This window comes from Schistocerca gregaria, chromosome 4, assembly GCF_023897955.1.
Source record: "Schistocerca gregaria isolate iqSchGreg1 chromosome 4, iqSchGreg1.2, whole genome shotgun sequence".
NCBI lineage: Eukaryota > Metazoa > Arthropoda > Insecta > Orthoptera > Acrididae > Schistocerca > Schistocerca gregaria.
In genome coordinates, this window is record NC_064923.1 from 209,353,609 (window position 1) to 209,374,244 (window position 20,636).

The following is a 20,636-nucleotide window of genomic DNA, read 5'->3' on the forward strand; positions in this document are numbered from 1 at the left end:
CGGCAACCTTGCTGGCCGAGGTACGGTTTGTCAAGCTCGAAGGCAAGCAGCAGAAACTCTCTTTGCCATGAGGGGCAACAAAACGGGGCGTAGAATATCGTCGACGTACCGCTGTGCTGTAAGGGTGGCGCTGATAGCAACCATACGGAACCTCCTACGGAAAGAAACGGCACCCCACACTACTACTCTTGCTTGTCGGGACGAATGCTGGGCGAGAGTCAGTTTGATATCTGACCCTGTTTGGGACCTCTCTGAACACTTCTACTGCTTGGAATCTCATTGACTACAGTAGAATAGTCTTCACTGTGGAGTCCCGCTTCGAATCGAGCACAATGACCAGAGAAGACGTTTCTGGAGACGCGACGAACAACGGTGGGATACCGGCCTGACTGTCACCCGTCATATGGCCTGACAACCGGAAGTGATAATCTGGGGTGCCATATCTTTTCATAGCAGGACCCCTTTGGTTGTCATTCGTTTCACCCTTAGAGCAGAGCGGTACTTCGACGACGTTCTATGCGCCATTTTGTTGCCCTTAATGGCAAGTCATGGGTTTAAATTTCAGGAAATTAATGCCCTCCGTATCCACTGCTTGTCTTCGTCCTAGCCAAACTTTACCATGGCCAATAAGATTGCCACATCTGCCCCAGAGGAGTACGTCTCGAGCATTATGGGTAAGACCTCCACCCAGATCGGGATTTTGATGATCTAACGTGTGATTTGGACATAATTTGGCAATATATTTCTCAGGACGGCATCTAACAGCTCTGCCAATCAATGAGACGTTGAATAACTGCTTGCATAAGGTTGTTGTTGTTGTTGGGATGTTTAAGGGGGACTAAACAGCTAAGGTCATCAGTCCCCCATTCCAAAAAAACCGGCGAAACAAAATTTACGGAGCAGGTAAAACCCCAAGGGGGGAGGAGACGCCCCTCCCCCCAGTCACTGAAAGAACACCAATGTGGCAGCGAACACTAGAGACAAGAAGAGTACAGACGAACACTGGACAGAAAGAAACGGAAGAAAAGAAGATGGTCGGAGACTGGTTGACTGACCATGGGAACAAAAATTGGGAAAGAGTCAACCACCCGAATACACACATTAAAATCTGCGACCAATGGGACACTCGAGGACAAGATACACAGAAAGGGAAAGGGACAGGTCCCCCCTAAATGGAACCATAAAAAGGACTACCACGGATAAAATTTAAAACGTCGTCAGCCATGGAGGCATCGTCGCATAAAACCAAAGGCAACGTGCCCGGGAGATTAAAAGTCTGCCGGAGGGTGCGCAGGCGGGGACACTCCAACAAAATATGGGCGACCGTCAACCGGGACCCACACTGACACAGGGGGGGATCCTCCTGACGAAAAAGATGTCCGTGCGTCAGGTAGGTATGGCCGATGCGGAGCCGACACAGGATGACAGAGTCCCTGCGAGAAGCACGCAGGGAGGACTGCCACACATTGGTCGTCTCCTTAACAGCCCGCAGTTTATTCGGATAAGTCTGGCTACGCCACTCGTCACGCCACATCTGAAGCACCTTACGGCGCAACGCCAGCTGCAAATCACGAGCCGGGAGGCCGATCGCCAAAGTGGGGGCGTCGATCGCCCCTTTGGCCAGCCTGTCGACACGTTCATTCCCCGGGATGCCAACGTGACCTGGCGTCCAAACAAAGACCACCGAACGACCAGAGCGGGTAATGGCAAAAACAGACTCCTGAATAAAGGATACCAGAAGAGAAGAGGTATAGCAGCGGTCGATAGCCTGGAGGCTGCTCAGGGAGTCACTGCAGATGACCATGGACGTACCTGAGCAGGAACGCATATGCTCAAGAGCGCGCAATATGGCCACCAGCTCTGCAGTAAAAATACTGCAGCCAGCCGGCAAGGAGCGCTGTTCAACATGGGCAGCGTGAGCAAAAGCGTAGGCAGGACGACCATCCACCAGGGAACCATCAGTGTAGACAGGCTCACAGCCTGAAAATGAGGCGACGAGCGCAAGAAAACGGTGACGGAGGGCCACATGCGGAACCGAGTCCTTGGGTTCCCGTGCCAAGTCCAGGCGGACGGACGGACGGGTCATACACCAAGGAGGCGTGGGTGCACAGGCCCAGAAGGGCGGCAGAAGAGGGAACGACCCCAGTTCAGACAGCAGGGACTGGACGCAGACAGCAATGGAAAGCCCAGACCTAGGTCGCCAGTCGGGCAGAGGGAGAACCCTGGCAGGGAAAAGCAGGCGATGATTGGGATGGCCCGGTGAGCAATGCACGTGGACAGCATAGTCGGCGAGCAGTCGGTGGCGGCGAATCCGCAGTGGGGGAACCCCGGCCTCCACCAGCAGACTATCCACGGGGCTCGTACGGAAAGCGCCAGTTGCAAGCCGAACCCCACAGTGGTGTATGGGGTCCAACAACGTCAACACTGAGGGCGATGCAGACCCATAGGCCAGGCTCCCATAATCAAGCCTGGACTGCACAAGGGCTCTGTACAATCGCAACAGCATGCTGCGATCTGCACCCCAAGACACATGGCTCAGGCAGCGGAGGGCGTTGAGGTACTGCCAGCACTTTTGCTTCAGCTGAGTAATATGAGGAACCCACGTGAGCCGGGCATCAAAGACGAGTCCTAAGAAGCGGCTAGTGTCCACCACTTCAAGTAGGTGACCATCGAGGTAAAGTTCCGGATGAGGGTGGACCATCCGACGCCTGCAGAAGTGCATAACTCGAGTCTTGGCCGCAGAGAACTGAAATCCATGAGTCAGAGCCCATGATGCCGCCTTGCGAACGGCTGCTTGCAGCCTGCGTTCGGCGACTCCCGTAGTTGTTGAGCTAAATGAGATGCAGAAGTCGTCAGCATACAAAGAAGGAGACACCGACGACCCCACGGCTGCAGCCAGACCATTAATGGCCACTAGAAATAAGGAAACGCTCAACACCGAGCCCTGCGGGACCCCATTTTCCTGTATATAAGATGAACTAGTGGCGGCACCGACTTGCACCCGGAAAGAGCGGCGCAATAAAAAGTTTTGAAGAAAAGCTGGGACCTGACCACGAAGACCCCACTCGCGCGCCGTAGCAAGGATGTGATGCCTCCATGTTGTGTCATAAGCCTTCCGCAGATCAAAAAATACAGCAACGAGATGCTGACGGCGGGAAAAGGCCGTACGGATAGCAGATTCCAGCCGCACCAAATTGTCCGCAGCAGACCGGCCCTGACGGAAGCCACCCTGGGATGGAGCGAGGAGACCGCGCGACTCAAGGACCCAACACAAACGCCGCCCCACCATACGTTCGAGCAATTTGCACAAAACGTTGGTTAGTGTAATGGGACGATAGCCGTCCACCGCCAGAGGGTCCGCACCGGGCTTCAAGATGGGAACGATAACACCCTCTCGCCATTGCGACGGGAACACGCCCTCGCTCCAACTGCGGTTAAAGATGGTGAGGATGTGTCTCTGGCAGTCCCTGGAGAGATGCTTCAGCATCTGCGCGTGGATGCAGTCCGGTCCTGGCGCTGTATCAGGGCAATTGGCGAGGGCAGCGAGGAATTCTCTCTCGCTGAAAGGAGCATTGTATTTTTCAGAACGACGTGTGTGGAACGATAACGGCGTCCGCTCGACGCGCTCCTTTAGAGAGCGAAAGGCACGAAGGTAAGTTGCAGTCACAGAGCTCGTAGCAAAGTGCGTGGCAAGGTGGTCAGCAATGGTGGCAGCGTCCGTGCAGACAGCGCCGTCCAGGGAGATTCCAGGGACACCCATAGGGGTCTGGTATCCATAAATCCGCCGGATGCGGGACCACACGAGCGACGGGGAGACACGGGAGCCCAAGGATGAAATGTACCTCTCCCAGCATTCCTGCTTACGCCGCGCAATAAGACGAAGGGCCAAGGCACGGAGCTTCTTAAAGGCGATGAGGGTCTCCTGAGACAGGTGCCGCTTATGACGCTGGAGAGCCCGCCTACGGTCGCGAATAGCCTCAGCAATCTCCGGCGACCACCAGGGGACAGACTTCCTCCGAGGTAGTCCAGAAGAGCGAGGGATGGCAGTCTCGGCCGCAGAAATAACTGACGAGGTCAAGACACGGACCACCTCGTCAATGTCACCCTGTGGGAGAGAAGCAATGGTGGCAGCGGAAGTAAAAGCCGGCCAGTCAGCCCTGTTGAGAGCCCAGTGGGGCAGGCGCCCAGAAGAATGACACTGGGGCAGTGACAAATAGATGGGAAAATGGTCACTACCACACAGATCAGGATGCACTCTCCAGTGAAGGGATGGGACAAGTCCGGGGCTGCAAAGAGAGAGATCGATGGCCGAGAACGAGCCATGGGCCACACTGAAATGCGTGGGAGCACCGGTGTTCAAGAGGCTAAGGTCGAGCTGAGCCAACACATGCTCCACAGCGCGACCGCGGTCATCGGAGACAGTCCCACCCCATAGAGGGTTGTGGGCGTAGAAATCGCCCAGAAGCAGCAATGGCGGCGGGAGTTGAGCCAGCAGCGCAGCCAAGACATGTCGGGGGAGTTGCCCATACGGAGGAACGTAAACAGAGCAAACAGTAATAGCCGGCGAGAGCTCAACCCTGACAGCGACTGCCTCTAAAGGCGTCAGAAGGGGTAATGGTGAGCTACAGACAGAGTGGTGAACAAAGAGGCAAACTCCACCTGAAGCTCGTTGACAGTGAGCGCGGTTCTTATAGTATCCCCGATAACCGCGAAGGGCAGGGGTCCGCATTGCTGGAAACCAAGTTTCCTGAAGAGCAATGCACAGAACAGGGGAAACACTCAGAAGCATCCGGAGCTCAGGCAGGTTGCGGAAATAACCGCCGCAATTCCACTGGAGAATGGAAGCAGGAAGGGACTGGGAGGGCGTGAAGGCGACTAAGAGGCAGACGGCCCCGCAGAGTCAACGGCCACCACTGAGCGAGAGGCAGCTGTGTCCATAGGAGAGGTCCCCGAGGGTTCCGTGAGGGCGAGATCCGCGGCAGAGGCGAGGATCTCCACCGCATCCCCAGAGCCAGAGCTATTGACAGCAGGCGGTACTGAAACTGCCGGAGCATCCTTCTTCTTGGACACGTTCCAGTCCTTCTTCTCGCTTCTGTCCTTTGGCTTAGAGGGCTGGGAGAGTTTCTCTGAAGGAGCGTCGGAGGCTGACGACGACGCAGAAGCCCTACGACCAGCAGGTGGATGAACCTTCAGCCACTGGCTAACATCCGGCGGGGTAGCAGAAGAAACGGAAGAAGGGAGGGCCCCGAGGGACCCCTTCCGCGAGAGAGGAGCCGGCAGAGACGACGCCGGCGGAGACGACACCGGCAGAGAAGGGGGAGGGGGAGGGGGAGAGATCGAGCCCCCTGGTTTTGGAGCAGATGTCACTCCTGAAGCATGTGCGGGGGGAGTGACAGAATGGGGTTTGCCCCCAACTGCTAAGGGGGCAACAGAGGAAGGCTTGCCCCCAGACACGAGGGAGGCAGACAGAGATGGACGGCCCCGAGGGCCAACTGAAGGCGGCACAGAGGAGGCGATAACTGCCGCCCGCGAGGGGGACGATAACGTAGCTGCAGCATAAGAAGTTTGAAGAGGGACAGGATGCAACCTTTCAAATTTCAGTTTTGCCTCGCGATAAGTAAGCCGGTCCAGGGTCTTAAATTCCATATCTTCCGCTCCTTATGAAGAACGGGACAGTCCGGCGAGCATGGAGAGTGGTGTTCCCCATAGTTGACACAGACAGGCGGAGGCGCACATGGAGAATCGGGATGAGAGGGGCGTCCGCAATCTCGACATGTGGCGCTGGATGGGCAACGGGAAGACATATGCCCAAACTCCCAGCACTGGAAGCACCGCATCGGGGGAGGGACGTATGGCTTGACGTCACAACGGTAAACCATTACCTTGACCTTCTCAGGCAATACAGCACCCTCGAAGGCCAAGATAAAGGCACCAGTGGCCACCCTGTTGGTTTTGGGTCCTCTGTGCACACGACGGACAAAATGCACACCACGTCGTTCCAAGTCAGCTCTCAGCTCGTCATCGGACTGTAACAAGAGGTCGCGATGGTAAATAATCCCCTGGACCATATTTAAGCTACTGTGGGGAGTGACAGTAACAGGGACGTCTCCCAGCTTATCACACAAGAGCAACGCCCGTGACTGGGCTGGGGAGGACGTCTTGAGGAGGATGGACCCATTACTCATTTTAGACAAACCCGCAACTTCCCCAAACTTATCCTCCAGGTGTTCCACAAAAAACACAGGCTTTGTCGAAAGAAAGGAGTCACCATCAGTCCTGCTGCAGACAAGGTATTGTGGTACATAAGGCTCCTGCTTGGCACTAGATCTGCGTCCCTCCCATGGCGCAGCCAACGAGGGGAACGACTGAGGATCATATTGTGCAGCATCGAATTCAATTTTGCCTCGCTTAGAGACGCTGGTGGCTGTGCGACCACCAGCTTGGTGAGATTTATTGCGCTTCATTGCGCCACATCCGCCCAGATGCCACCTACTCCGAACGAGGGCTCTCCCCAAGGGCGCCACCCAGCCAAAGCAACGGGTACCTGGCCGATATCCCATTGCCCAGAGTCCCCGTGCCCCAGACAAGATGGGCACATACTCCTTGGCATGCATGGGGAGGAAACAGCTCTGGCATCTGTAGTGCGATTCCTGCGTGGTCAGGGGGCTACCACCAAGAGGGTACATGACGACCCCACCACAACGGACTGGCTACCGTGCTGGATTTTAGGTGTTGAAAGGGTCCACAGTTGCCGTGGGCGCTAAGAAGGGGATTGCGCACAAGACGAGGAGGCAACCCAGAAGACATGGAGTGTAAATCCCTCCACACGACAATAGATAGCATGCAAGATGGAGGTGCACGATGGACCAATAGAAAAACACCACGTAAGGCGTCCTTCCCCAAATGGCACGCACTAACCACGGAAATTTTGAAAATGGCAGGTCAAACCCAAGTGGGGACCATTACATAAGGCCGAAACTTCGAAGACTCCTTTTAGTCGCCTCTTACGACAGGCAGGAATACCGCGGGCCTATTCGTACCCCCGAACCCGCAGGGGGGGCTTGCATAAGGACCAGAGGTAGTCCAACGCGTTATTGACTTGCTCATTTCGTGAAGCTCTTCTTCTTGGACCAACCACCCAATTATTCTGAAATTTTAACCATTTGTTTGCCTGTAGGTGCACATCGCATCTACCGACTTCCGTCCCAGTGGGATGAATCCTTTATAGTCCTTCTTTTGTCCTAGAGTGTACTTTCCTGATATCTGACCTAGTCTTCACCAGCCTAAGTCCTTCTCGGTGTAATGGTATCAAAATATGTGTCAACCGTGGCACAAAAAAGTAGTGTTTCGCTACAGTGAAGCATCCGTATCGGCAGCGTCATTATCTTCACCTTTCATCACAAAGCAATCGGGCACTTAGCCGAGAATGGAACTTCTGTGCAGCGATGACGGCTAAGCTCTTAAGCCCTCCGAAAGTCCTTAATCAATTTAAAGCTGTCAAAAGCAGTGCTGCAGCTGCCTCGGTAATTCCGGGACGACGACAGGCGAGAGTAAAGCATCCGCCTGCCGTTCGGGCGGGTCCGCGTCCATTTGCTGATTGCGCCGGCGTTTAATCCCCGCCGCCTCCGCGCTTAAGACAGGCAGCCCGCTGGCGGCGGATCAGCGCCACTCCAGAGATCCTGTCTATAACGGGAAATTCGCACCTACGCGACTTCGCTCTCGGGATTAATGTCTATAGCCATCTTGCGCGGACTTCGCTCGCCGGTAGATATTTTATTTGTCGACGTACTTTACCCCTCCGGCATCATCTGTGACCCCGAACTTTATCGGAGAAAGAGCGATTATTTTCTGTGAGTGCCAGAGAACAGACGCACATAATCACAGACACATCGCTGATGAGAGTCTGTTCCAGAATTTTAGAATATGTTTTATTCTTACGCACCATGAGTAGTTTCAGAGAACGGTTATCTCCTCTGTTGATATCATCATGTATCCCGTTCACAGAGATTCTGGAATCTCTTCACGCTCTGTAGGTTAGAGATCTCTAGACCACCGTAGACCAAGGCGCTAAGATTTACTGAAGGCGATCCACAGAGTTCCTCAAATGTACCCAGTATCGCACCAGATTTGTGATTCGATTCACTATTCCCTAGCAGATACACCTATACACGTTCTTAACAGAGAGAATTCAAAGGAGTGTTTCAAGTCATCGCATCTACCATCTAGGGATGATAGATCACGTCGTCAACATTTGTTAGACACAAAATATTAGCTGACGTTTCCTGTATGGCAAATACATAGTGTGAGGCGACTACCACTGCAAATTGTTCTTCATCCGTTAAAGACATTTATAAATAATTTTGACCAAGACTGACAGTTCCAGGGTTCATGAACAAAACAAACTCGCAATTCAAATAGTAACTGAGATGCAAACATCAATGTTTTTAAGAACGGAAGTATGCTATTTTTGCCGCCAGAATATAAGATTAGGAAGAGGCAAATGCACTACATAACTCTTTTGTAGATGTAACTACTATTTAACCATATTTCTAAAAAAATACAGGCATATGAGCATGCTTTTGCCGTTGAACAATATAAAAGTAGCACTAAATATTCAAATATTAGGTGTTAACCTCTGCCGGCCGCGGTGGCCGAGCGGTTCTAGGAGCTTCAGTCCGGAACAACGCGGCTGCTACGGTCGCAGGTTCGAATCCTGCCTCGGGCATGGATGTGTGTGATGTCCTTAGGGTAGTTAGGTTTAACTAGTTCTAAGTCTAGGCGACTGATGACCTCAGATGTTAAGTCCCATAGTGCTCAGAGCCACTTGAACCATTTTGTTAGCTGCCTGCACCTCTCGCATTTCAGTATTTTGTTATGATAAGCGATACTGAGTGAATATGTTAGTAATTTATAAATATCTGTGTATAACGTGATAAAAATCTATGTAGCATCGGTATACAGGTACATAATAAATGCCTTTCTGTTATTCTGCTGTACATCGAATTTGAAAGCATGCATCGTCATAAAATTAATACGTGAACAAGAAAACTGAATTAACGATTTGCAATATTAGTCATTCAACGAAACTTGTATATATTTTGTAAGCTACTTTGCCATACACGTGCACTATGGAACTTAACTTCTGAGGTCATCATGAGGTCATCAGTCCCCTAGAACTTAGAACTACTTAAACCAAACTAACCTAAGGACATCACACACCTCCATACCCTACGCAGGATTCGAACCTGCGACCGTAGCGGTCACGCTGTTCCAGACTGAAGCGCCTAGAACCGCACGGCCACAGCGGCCGACTGTTAATCATCATTGATTTGGTAGACAATGCAGATGTGGGATATATCTTTCAGCGCTACTTGCTTGTGTTGTTTATTCAGTGTTATTCTGTGTGCCCGTTTGTAATTATCTTAAGGGATGATACTGCTTCCCTGTTATTGCTTCCCACTTGGAGGTTACCTGCGCTGAATTAGATTATGTTTAGTATAAGTATTTTTTATTATTATCCTGCTATGCCCACTGAAAGCAACAGTTTTCAGTGTATCTAAGGGGAACATTTTCTATTTCTTTTTGACGATATTCCGTGATCACGCGCAAGGGCTATAATTGTAGGCGCTTCCCTTTTATGATATGTATCTGTGAATAAAAATATATATTTAATATAAGCCTAGTTCGGTACAAACCCCAGACCTTCAAAATCGTGCGCTACTAATAAACAATGTTTTTAAGCTGTTAGTTTTCTGTTGCTTTCTAAATCTGATTTCTCTCTGTTCTCGGTCCATTCTTTTCAATTAAAACTTAATGGCTATTCTATATATAATAATTTATGACGAAGAACGTGGCAGTTATTAACATATACAGATTTTCATCGAGGATCTCTGTAGTTATGTATATTTTTGTAGAATTAGGTGGGAAGCTACCTCGACTACCTGAAGAGCGGACGCAAAATATGCGCGAGATTGAGTCAAAAAATTCTGTTATCCACAATACCGTTTTTGACGAACCTTCCCGGAATCATGCAGCGTGTGATGAAGGGTTGCTGCGAAGTCAGAGACGGAGTTTAATCTCGAGATGAAAGGAATGAGATTCATCACGGTGTCTTTGGAAACAGAAGCTATTCGCAGGCGTCAAATGCTTCTTACGGCATATCAGAGCGTCACAGGAAATTCCTCTTAAATCCCGCTTTCCGTTCACTCTCTTCCGGAAAGATTTCGGTAGCCTGTTTTCCATCGCAGCGCTATTCGCATTTTGCTTTGTAGAACAATATATGCCCACTCTGTACTCCCGCAGAAGATAGCTCGTGGCTACACCTGGCCAGCCTCCTCCCTGCGTCAGAACCGACTTTTAATTAAAACGCGGCGTATGACCGTTTCCCGCAAATTATATTTACATCTGCTGCCTACGGTACAAGGCCCTCCTTTCCCGAGGCGACTCGTAAGCCTACCGCTAATGAAGAACTGTCACAAAAGGATTTTCCTGACAAGGCGGACATTCCATGTTTATTTTGTAATTTCGACGAAACGCTCCGCTGTGGGTATACTAGCTTCTGAATCATACAGTTAATAAGAAACGAGGCGCAGGCATCGTCATTACTTATATCCATCTAGCACATCTACTCTATTTCATGCCAATAAAGGGCGCTTACCTGCCAGGAATGTAAAACGGTGTATCATTCAAGACACGAGACCGTCATTATTAAAAAAAAAAACCCTGTGATATGGCTGTACTTTTCAATTTCACAAACGGAATTAACGTATCTTTAGCTTTGCTTTGATATTTGTCTACACAGGGAGTAGCATATTACTTTCAATCCAGAGTTTTAAGTGGTAAATACCTCTGACCCATTCCTCTTTCATCCTATACGTAGAAGCATAGCTGAAGATCAAAGTAAGCAGAAGTAAGTAGCTCAGAAAGGAGTGTTGTGCTAAATATTACAATCTCATTATCAAAATTTGCATGAATCATTGTGTGGGTTAACAAAATATTCAACGAAGTAGAACACTGCAGTTAAAGTTTTTTCCTTCACATTACGACTATTCATATAACTATCCGCGTCAAAATGAACTATATCCTTTGACGAAGCGTGAATGCGGAATGTCAATCAAGTTTTAGTGTTCCCCATACAAGCTTCATGGAGGACGAATATATTGTTCGCTCACAGTGTGCAGCATTTAGAGTGGTAGTAATATTCAGACAAACAAAAATGTTCTCAGTACTGAACCACTTCGTTTAATTCTTGGCTACCAGCACAATAGTCCACGAAATATTTGATAATGAGACAGAGAATCTTAAAATCAGTCGTGTGAGTAAATAAAAGACGTTGCCACAAGGACCGTGGAAGGACCGCCTCCTCTGTAGTAAAAGTATTGATATCATGTGGAGAATGAACCTTGGATTTCAAACGTTTTTCAGTCGTTCAATCTTTAATCGTCACACATCAGTTCCGGGTGTAGTGACAGTAACAGAAGTTCCTTCGGTTTCTTATTTCTGTCGCCAAATGTAGACGACTGCACAATTTCAGATCAAACTGTTGTACTGCGGCATTGGTTCTTCATTTTTGTTGGAGTATTTGTTATTTTGCAAAGTAATTCTGGCACATTTATTCGGTTAATCAGGTTGCAGGCAGATTGGACTGTTATTCTCACAGGTAATTCTTTCGAATTATTTCTATGGGTATGATTGAAAGAGCACTTAATGACAACAATGACTTCTTCATATGAACGACGTCACTACATCACTGGAAAGATTATCGAATACTGAAGATTCTATGTAACTTAAAAGTAATTGGACAGTTAAACTACTGGATGTACAGTTGCGCAATGTACCCTGATTTACTGCTGGTGGTTTGTATTTGAAACAACGGCTGGAGAATCTTAGCCTTTTAATTTCTTTCAAAGTAAAAAGGGTCCGTGGTGAAAAAGGGCATATGGCTCTATTTTTATTAGGGCTTCTTTCTGTGGCTGCATTCATCAAACTCACCCATGTAGAACCACTTTATTCTTGAAAAACTGACCTGCTTCCTCTCGAAACCTTAATTGCGACACGACTTCTGGAGGCAAACAGGTAGTAAAAAGTTTGGATTTATGCGATGTCACTAGGAAACAACATAGTGTCTCGTTCTTGTTAAGAGCGAAATTCTCTGTTTCAGAGAACCATTTATTACTTTTTTTCCTGGGGATCTTTCCGGAAAATCCAGGATTTTCGGTCATGCACGTCTCCATATTTGTGGCTGGAACATTACACCCATGAGGCTTTCAATGTTAGTCCTAAACTATATTGCACCGATACTTCCTTCTAAATTTGGCCCAGTGGGACACAGTATGCCACCAGTTTGCTTACTAAGGGGGTTTTGTTGTCAGAACAAAACTTCCTAACTTTGATATACAACGCCATGTGAAACGTGATCTCACGTTTATGAAACCTACACAATCGGGATCGTAACAGCATTTTAACATTACCAATCACAGTCTGCCACCATGTGTCTTCAGATTATATGCTGTAGACGCAGGATCCTCGAGGATTGAATTACCCTCCTCATGTTTTCCGAAACATCTTAATGTAGTCTAACGATGTCGACACGACAGTTATCACTGTGCCAAATTTATTTCGAAGCACAAGAGCGTACACTTATTGGTCATCGAGAGGAAATTTATCCTAGAAAAACTTTTTTTTCTCTACTACATCATCGTTTCTTAGACCTAACAGAGCAACAGATGTGGCAAAATCTATCGATCTGGAGAATATAGAGCTCCTGCATGAATAGCTGTGCTACAAGTCTAGACCTTCACTTCTTTATTTTCCCCCCATCATCGCAGTTCCAAAAACGTTATGGCAGTCGGATACAATTCTATTGAACTCTCCGCTCTTTTCAAAAATCCGAGTCCTATCCAACCACTCGATCGATTGTAAGTCGAATGCTACAGATGAAAATTCCTCTGTAAATTGTTACTTAAATTCTACGTAATAAAAATTGATTCTGATGTCTTAGCTATCACATAAGACTGTCTGGAGTTGTCTGTTCCTTTCTGCAACCATTGTTCTACTTGCGTTCACTTGATTAGCTATGTTCGTGTATTCGTTATTTCGTTGCCTGATGCAAATTATTCTCAGCATTATTAGCTTGTTGCAGGGATGACACTCAACATAAACTAAATAATTAAATTTAATGGCTCTGAGCACTATGGGACTTAACATCTATGGTCATCAGTCTCCTAGAACTTAGAACTACTTAAACCTAACTAACCTAAGGACATCACACAACACCCAGCCATCACGAGGCAGAGAAAATCCCTGACCACGCCGGGAATCTAACCCGGGAACCCGGGCGTGGGAAGCGAGAACGCTACCGCACGACTAAGAGATGCGGGCCATAAACAAAAGCACCTTACTGTGCCTAAATTGGCATATTGAATGACTAGCTTAGCGCCCGCTGCATTGGTCGAGTAGATTGCAAACTTGGACTTTTTTTTGTTCTTCTTTAATTGAATTTCTAAAGTTTCCACACCAAATAAGGCCATAGAAGCATGGTATTGGCCGAATTTATCTCTGGCCAAATAACCATTCTGGTTTTTGTTAATAATGTCCTTTGCGGTCTTGTGGATGTACTTCCATAGAAACTTCATCCCTAACACATATTCCTTTACATCTAACCAAGAAGTGATATGTCAGACTTCATAGATTTACCGTTAACATTTGTTAAGCTAACGAAATATTTTCTTATAACTTTCGTCATCTATTTTACTCCCTTATTGGTTGAATTTATAAAAATGATGAAACACGTGTTTTTTATTGCTGAGAAGCTAATGACCAATTTTAGTAGTTCTGCCTTCAAAATTGCCCTTTTTCACCCCCTTATGAGTGTAATTTCGAACAATCTCTTCTTAAATGCCCATAGCAAAAGACCCACACCCTCTCCAAATTTCAGATTTCCATCCTTATTTGGGCTGGACAATGACGAGTCAGTGAATCAATCTGGCTCTATTCCACCCCGTTTGCGGTTGAATTTTCAGAAACAGTGAAATAGTAATTTTTTCAACTGAGAAGCCAAATATCAATTGTCATAGATACAACTTTAAAAATGGTGTCACAATGAAATATTTCCATGAAGCATTCCACCCTCCCCCATATTTCACCCTGTTAGGCGATGAACATCCAAAAACAGTGAAACGCAATTTTTTTAAATTTCAAACAGCGAAGCCAACGACAAACTTTCATAGATTTATCTTCAAAAATGCTTGCATTAGGAAATTTTTCCATAAAAATTTTCATCCCTTATTTCACTCCCAAAAGGGCTCAATTTCAAAAAATACTGGAACATGTAATTGTTATTTCTAGTCAAGAAGCCAAATTCAGATTTCGTATAGAATTAGCTTAAAAAATGCTTTCATAATGAAATATTTCATAAAATACCCCCTTAAGAGTTGAATTACCAAAAACAGTGAAACAAGTACGTTTCATTTCTAACCGATAAAACAAATAGATACAGCTTTAAACATACTTTAGTAGTTGTTAAATGAAGTTTTATTTTCAGAAAATTTTGCATACTGTTTTACCCTCATAGGTGTTACATTTTGAAAAAATGCTGAAACACATATTTCTTTATTTGTGACAGCGAAACCAAATACCGATTTCCATAGGTCTAGCCCCAAAATTGCCTTACGACATGTTTCCAAAATGCCTTTCCTGTCCTATTTCACCTTTAAAGAGGTGAAATTTTAGGAAAATACTTCTTAAACGATGCCTATGGTATAAGATTAAGACCTTCTGCAGATTTCAGGTTTCTGTCCTTTATGGTTTCGGCTGGGCGATGACGAGTCAGTGAGTGAATCAGTCAGTCGGAATATTGCCTTTCATACACGGAGATTACACGATGGCCGAACAATCGATTTTTTTATTTGTGTATGTTATTAGCCCTTACCACCCAGTTTCCTTCCGTAGGGTGTAACAAACAGAATCATCCGATTTGGCACGCCTATATTTCTACATCGATATTCATACTTCGCAAGCCACCCAACGGTGTGTGGCTGAGGGCACTTTACGTGCCACTGTCATTACCTCCCTTTTCTGTTCCAGTCGCGTATGGTTCGCGGTAAGAACGACTGTCTGAAAGCCTCAGTGCGTGCTCGAATCTCTTTAATTTTACATTCGTGATCTCCACGGGAGGTATAAGTAGGGGGAAGCAGTATATTCGATACCTCATCCAGAAAAGCACACTCTCGAAACCTGGCGAGCAAGCTACACCGCGATGCAGAGCGCCTCTCTTGCAGAGTCTGCCACTTGAGTTTGCTAAACATCTCCGTAACGCTATCACGATTACCAAATAACCCTGTGACGAAACGCGCCGCTCTTCTTTGGATCTTCTCTATCTCCTCCGTCAACCCGATCTGGTACAGATCCAACACTGATGAGCAATACTCAAGTATAGGTCGAACGAGAGTTTTGTAAGCCACCTCCTTTGTTGATGGACTACATTTTCTAAGGACTCTCCCAATGAATCTCAACCTGGTACCCGCCTTACCAACAATTAATTTTATATGATCATTCCATTTCAAATCGTTCCGCACGTTCTGTGACTAATAAACACATACAGTGAAACAATGAATTTACTTTTTTGATGAACGCAAAACTAAAAAAAAATTTTTTTCATACCTCTTAATAGGTCTTCAGTATGCCCTAATTGAGATGAATAGATGTTCAGTATGTCCCTGATGAGTTGCACGGCCTATGTCAATGTGGTATTCATATTGTTCCCACGCTGCAGCTAGCATGTCTTGAGTTACAGCTTCCGCAGCTGCTATTAGGCTATGTCTCAGTTCATTGATTGTTGTTGGTAACGGAGGCACATAAACAGTGTCTTTTATACCCCCCCCCCCCCACAATAAATAATCATATACAGTCAGGTCCGGTGACATTGGAGATTAGTAATATAAGGCTGAGTCATTTGGTTCAGTGCGAAACATACATCGTTCAGTAACCCTTTGATTTAAAGTTTCCGCACATCCAGATGCCAGTGTGCCGTGGTGGCCATTGCCACGTAGGACTCGAGTTTTCTCTTTCGAATAGTATGTTGTTCACGCACGTATCTCAGATAATGTAATAGTTAGGATTTATTTTAAAAATCGGATTCTTTTTGATTAACCCTGTATTATAAACGCGATTTGCGTCTGAACAGACCCGGTTAGTTTGTAAGGGATTCGCAACGCAATTTGAAGCCTCTGCGTTATCTTCGTAACTGGGCATCAGCAAAAATTAAAACTACATGAGACTTAATTTGATTCATAGGACACACAACAGTTTTGACATACGGCTTGTTTAATGCCGTGAGAATTTCATGAGCCACTGGAATAAAAGCAGCAATAGTGGCAGCTATCTGGATAGTCATGATATCATATCTATGGTTATAGCAAGAAGACTCTTTGGAAATTCAGAAGAGCATAATTTTCCAGATGGTGCGTAGTGTAAAGGTGGCAACACTGATGCAGAAGTTTAATGAATGGCACTAGTGTTGCTTCCATTTTTAAAGCCGAATAAACTAACAGTACACAACGCTTTGGTATGATATTCAGAAGTTCAAAAGACCTCAATCAACATATGAAGCCATGGACCTACTAACCAGTGCAATCAACGACCACAATATTTGTACACTCGCTAAAATAATAATATTGATAATAAAACTAAAAATTAAGAGGATAGTGCAGCAATCAAAAGGGAGGCGAAAAAAATGTACTGAGCCGCGCGCGCTTTCGGTATGTAAACAAAAGCGCGATTCAGTCTCTCTGCCTGTAGCTAAGCAACAGCCAACTTGACGTCTCGCAAGAGGATAGGCGCGTGGTCTGCAGCGTCGAATTAACGCCGCTCTGAATCAGCTCTGCTTCGATTGCTACCGACCAATAACAAGAGGACAGCAATCTACCAGCAGTGGCTGGGGTTACGTCGGGCTTGGACGCTGCAAGCAACTACCGGAACTGAATATCTCTTCGAGCGAAGTTTTCATTTCCAGAAAGTCAATTTACGTACCTTTATAAAACGACGTTCGACCTTTGTGAAAGACGGCCTTGCTACTACTTCTGCTGTTGGCTGCCTGCAAACGAAGCGGAATGGCAGAGCCATATCGACTCTCTTAGTGAGCATCTTAATGTAATCGGCGTTATTCCCTGTGCTGTGATGTTCTTATATTGTGTGTTTTATGATTCAGTTAATCCCTGTGTTGCTAACAGGCCTTTACCGGTAGTTATATTTGTAAATTAGATTTGCTTCACGCTTATGACTATCTATCTATCTATTTCATTTGTGATCTGTGAACAAGTCATGAATATTGTCAGTTGTGCCTGTAACGTGTACTCATAATGAAGACAAGCTCATTTTTCCTGTCGTAAGTGAAGTCTTATGGGAGTTTTGGTTCAAATTATATTCATCCACTTTTGTTTGAATTTTAGGAAAGGGAAACTACGTATATTGCTTAGCGTTTCTCTTTCTTTTTTTTTTTTGGTCATCAGTCTACTGAGTCGTTTGATGCGGCCCGCCACGAATTCCTTTCCTATGCTAACCTCTTCATCTCAGAGTAGCACTTGCAACCTACGTCCTCAATTATTTGCTTGGCGCATTCCAATCTGTGTCTTCCTCTACAGTTTTTGCCCTCTACAGCCCCCTCTCGTGCCATGGAAGTGATTCCCTCATGTCTTAGCAGATGTCCTATCATCCTGCTCCTTCTCCATATCAGTGTTTTCCACATATTCCTTTCCTCTCCGATTCTACGTAGAACCTCCTCATTCCTTACCTTATCAGTCCACCTAATTTTCAACATTCGTCTATAGCACCACATCTCAAATGCTTCGATTCTCTTCTGTTCCGGTTTTCCCACAGTCCATGTTTCACTACCAGACAATGCTGTACTCCAGACGTACATCCTCAGAAATTTCTTCCTCAAATTAAGGCCGGTATTTGATATTAGTAGACTTCTCTTGGCCAGAAATGCCTTTTTTTGCCTTAGCGAGTCTGCTTTTGATGTCCTCCTTGCTCCGTCCGTCATTGGTTATTTTACTGCCTAGGTAGCAGAATTCCTTAACTTCATTGACTTCGTGACCATCAATCCTGATGTTAAGTTTCTCGCTGTTCTCATTTCTACTACTTCTCATTACCTTCGTCTTTCTCCGATTTACTCTCAAACCATACTGTGTACTCATTAGACTGTTCATTCCGTTCAGCAGATCATTTAATTCTTCTTCACTTTCACTCAGTATAGCAATGTCATCAGCGAATCGTATCATTGATATCCTTTCACCTTGTATTTTAATTCCACTCCTGAACCTTTCTTTTATATCCATCATTGCTTTCTCGATGTACAGATTGAAGAGTAGGGGCGAAAGGCTACAGCCTTGTCTTACTCCCTTCTTAATACGAGCACTTCGTTCTTTATCGTTCTTTATGGTCCACTCTTATTATTCCCTCTTGGTTGTTGTACATATTGTATATGATCCGTCTCTCCCTATAGCTTACCTCTACTTTTTTCAGAATCTTGAAGAGCTTTCACCATTTTATATTGTCGAACGCTTTTTCCAGGTCGACAAATCCTATGAACGTGTCTTTCTTTATGTTACAAATATTCCGTTTTATTGGGTTCAATCCCGGTTTGTATTTCTGCAGGATTAATTGGGCTAGCTTACATACACAAGTTTAAATATATTACTGCCACTTGAAACCACTTGTGTTATTTCTAAAATTTCCCATTTGTTTGATAATGTTCTACACCGATAAAAAAGTTTTGCATCACCCCGATTCCCGGAAGATATACGTTGACTGTGGATATTGTCTCACGGACACAGTCCCGTTGATTGCTCAGAGATGTCACTAAACCCACCGAAAGATATAAAGAACCATGCATGAGCAGCGCCTATTAGACAGAGGAGGTCAGACAGCCGATCACTTTCAGTCATTCCACCAGGAAGGAGGTACACGGCTCGTGTTGTCTGTAGTTCAGCCATGCCTAGACGGTCAATACCGCAGTTCGATCGCGTCCGCATTGTTACTTTGTGCCAGGAAGGACTCTCAACAAGGGAAATGTCCAGGGATCTCGGAGTGAACCGAAGCGATGTTATTCGGACATGGAGGAGATACAGAGAGACGGGAACTGTCGATGATATGCCTCGCTCAGGCCTCCCAAGGCCTACTGTTGTAGTGGATGACCTACCTACGGATTATAGCTCGGAGGAACCCTGACAGCAACACATTTGTGTTGAATAAGGCATTTCGTGCAGCCACAGGATGTCGTGTTACAACTCAAACTGTGCGCAATACGCTGCATGGTGCGCAACTTCACTCCCGAAGTTCATGGCGAGATCCATCTCAGGAATCACGACACCATAAAGGGCGGTATGTATGGGTGCAACAACATGCCCAATGGACCGCTCAGGATTAGAATCACGTTCTCTTCACCGATGACAATCGTCGGAGCCGTGTCAGGCTAACGCCTTAGACACCAGTTTGGTTATGAATCAAGTTTAGTATGCTAAAAATTTAACAGAACAATGATCAATGTTAAAATAAATGTCCAAATATAAACTGATTTATTTCTTTTTATTTAAATTCTCTTTATATATCAACGGTTGTCGTAAGATGACTATTAAAAGATTATAATTAATGTTGGTCTGTTTGGCAGTTTGGTAAACTAGACTGGATACCTGGTGAAACAGTTGCTCAGTAATGCAAGGTTATCTTCCCCAGATAGCTCACAGCTTGTAAACCGCCTTTATTATCTTGAATATCAGTACTGCTTTCAGAACAAATTAATGCATCAACATTACAAGGTATAAAGCTTCACACGCTCAGTCGCGATGTCTGTAACAATGGACAGGTCCGAATAGGGAGCAAGATTACCAAATTAAAATCGCTACGTAATACTTTGGAGTCGAAGAGCTCATTCACATTAATTCAAATAAGGGTCTAATTGCCAAACAAAAGGTGCCATTTTCTCCGATTAGTTTTGCTGAGGGAACGGAAATATTTTGATGTAATATAGAACATTTTTAAACTGAAAAAGGCTTTATAAGGATCGCTTTGAATACGTACTACAGGACACGTCCTCGATTACCAAATGCTGTTGGTCCATTCTGATCGACACGTCCTAGTCTGAACATCTCTTACAAATTTGAATTTATGAAGCACGTTGACGATAAAGTTTTTTAGTCGGACTTAAAAACGCAGTTTTCCTTCGTGCTAAGCTGGCTGACGCTTGAATCATCTGTATAGTTTTGCTAGTGAATCTAGATTCAGGCAGATGTGCAGAAAACATGTCTAGTAAAACTTTTGGTACTTTGACTGGAGACGTACTTCCATGCAGTTAAATTGCACTCTTGAGTGTCCACGCTACGTAGTCTGCCACTTGAGCTTCTTCTCCAGCGAAATTCCACAGTATCAAAAAGCAATTAACATAGTCTCAGTCTCTCAGTCTCTCAGTCTCAGTCTCTCTCTCTCTCTCTCTCTCTCTCTCTCTCTCTCTCTCTCTCACACACACACACACACACACACATACACACTCAAAACTGTACATATACATGAAAAGGTACGCACTTTCGCAGAGCTTTCCTCCAAAGGCGACAGGCTGTGCTTGGAGAGGAATACGATGAGCA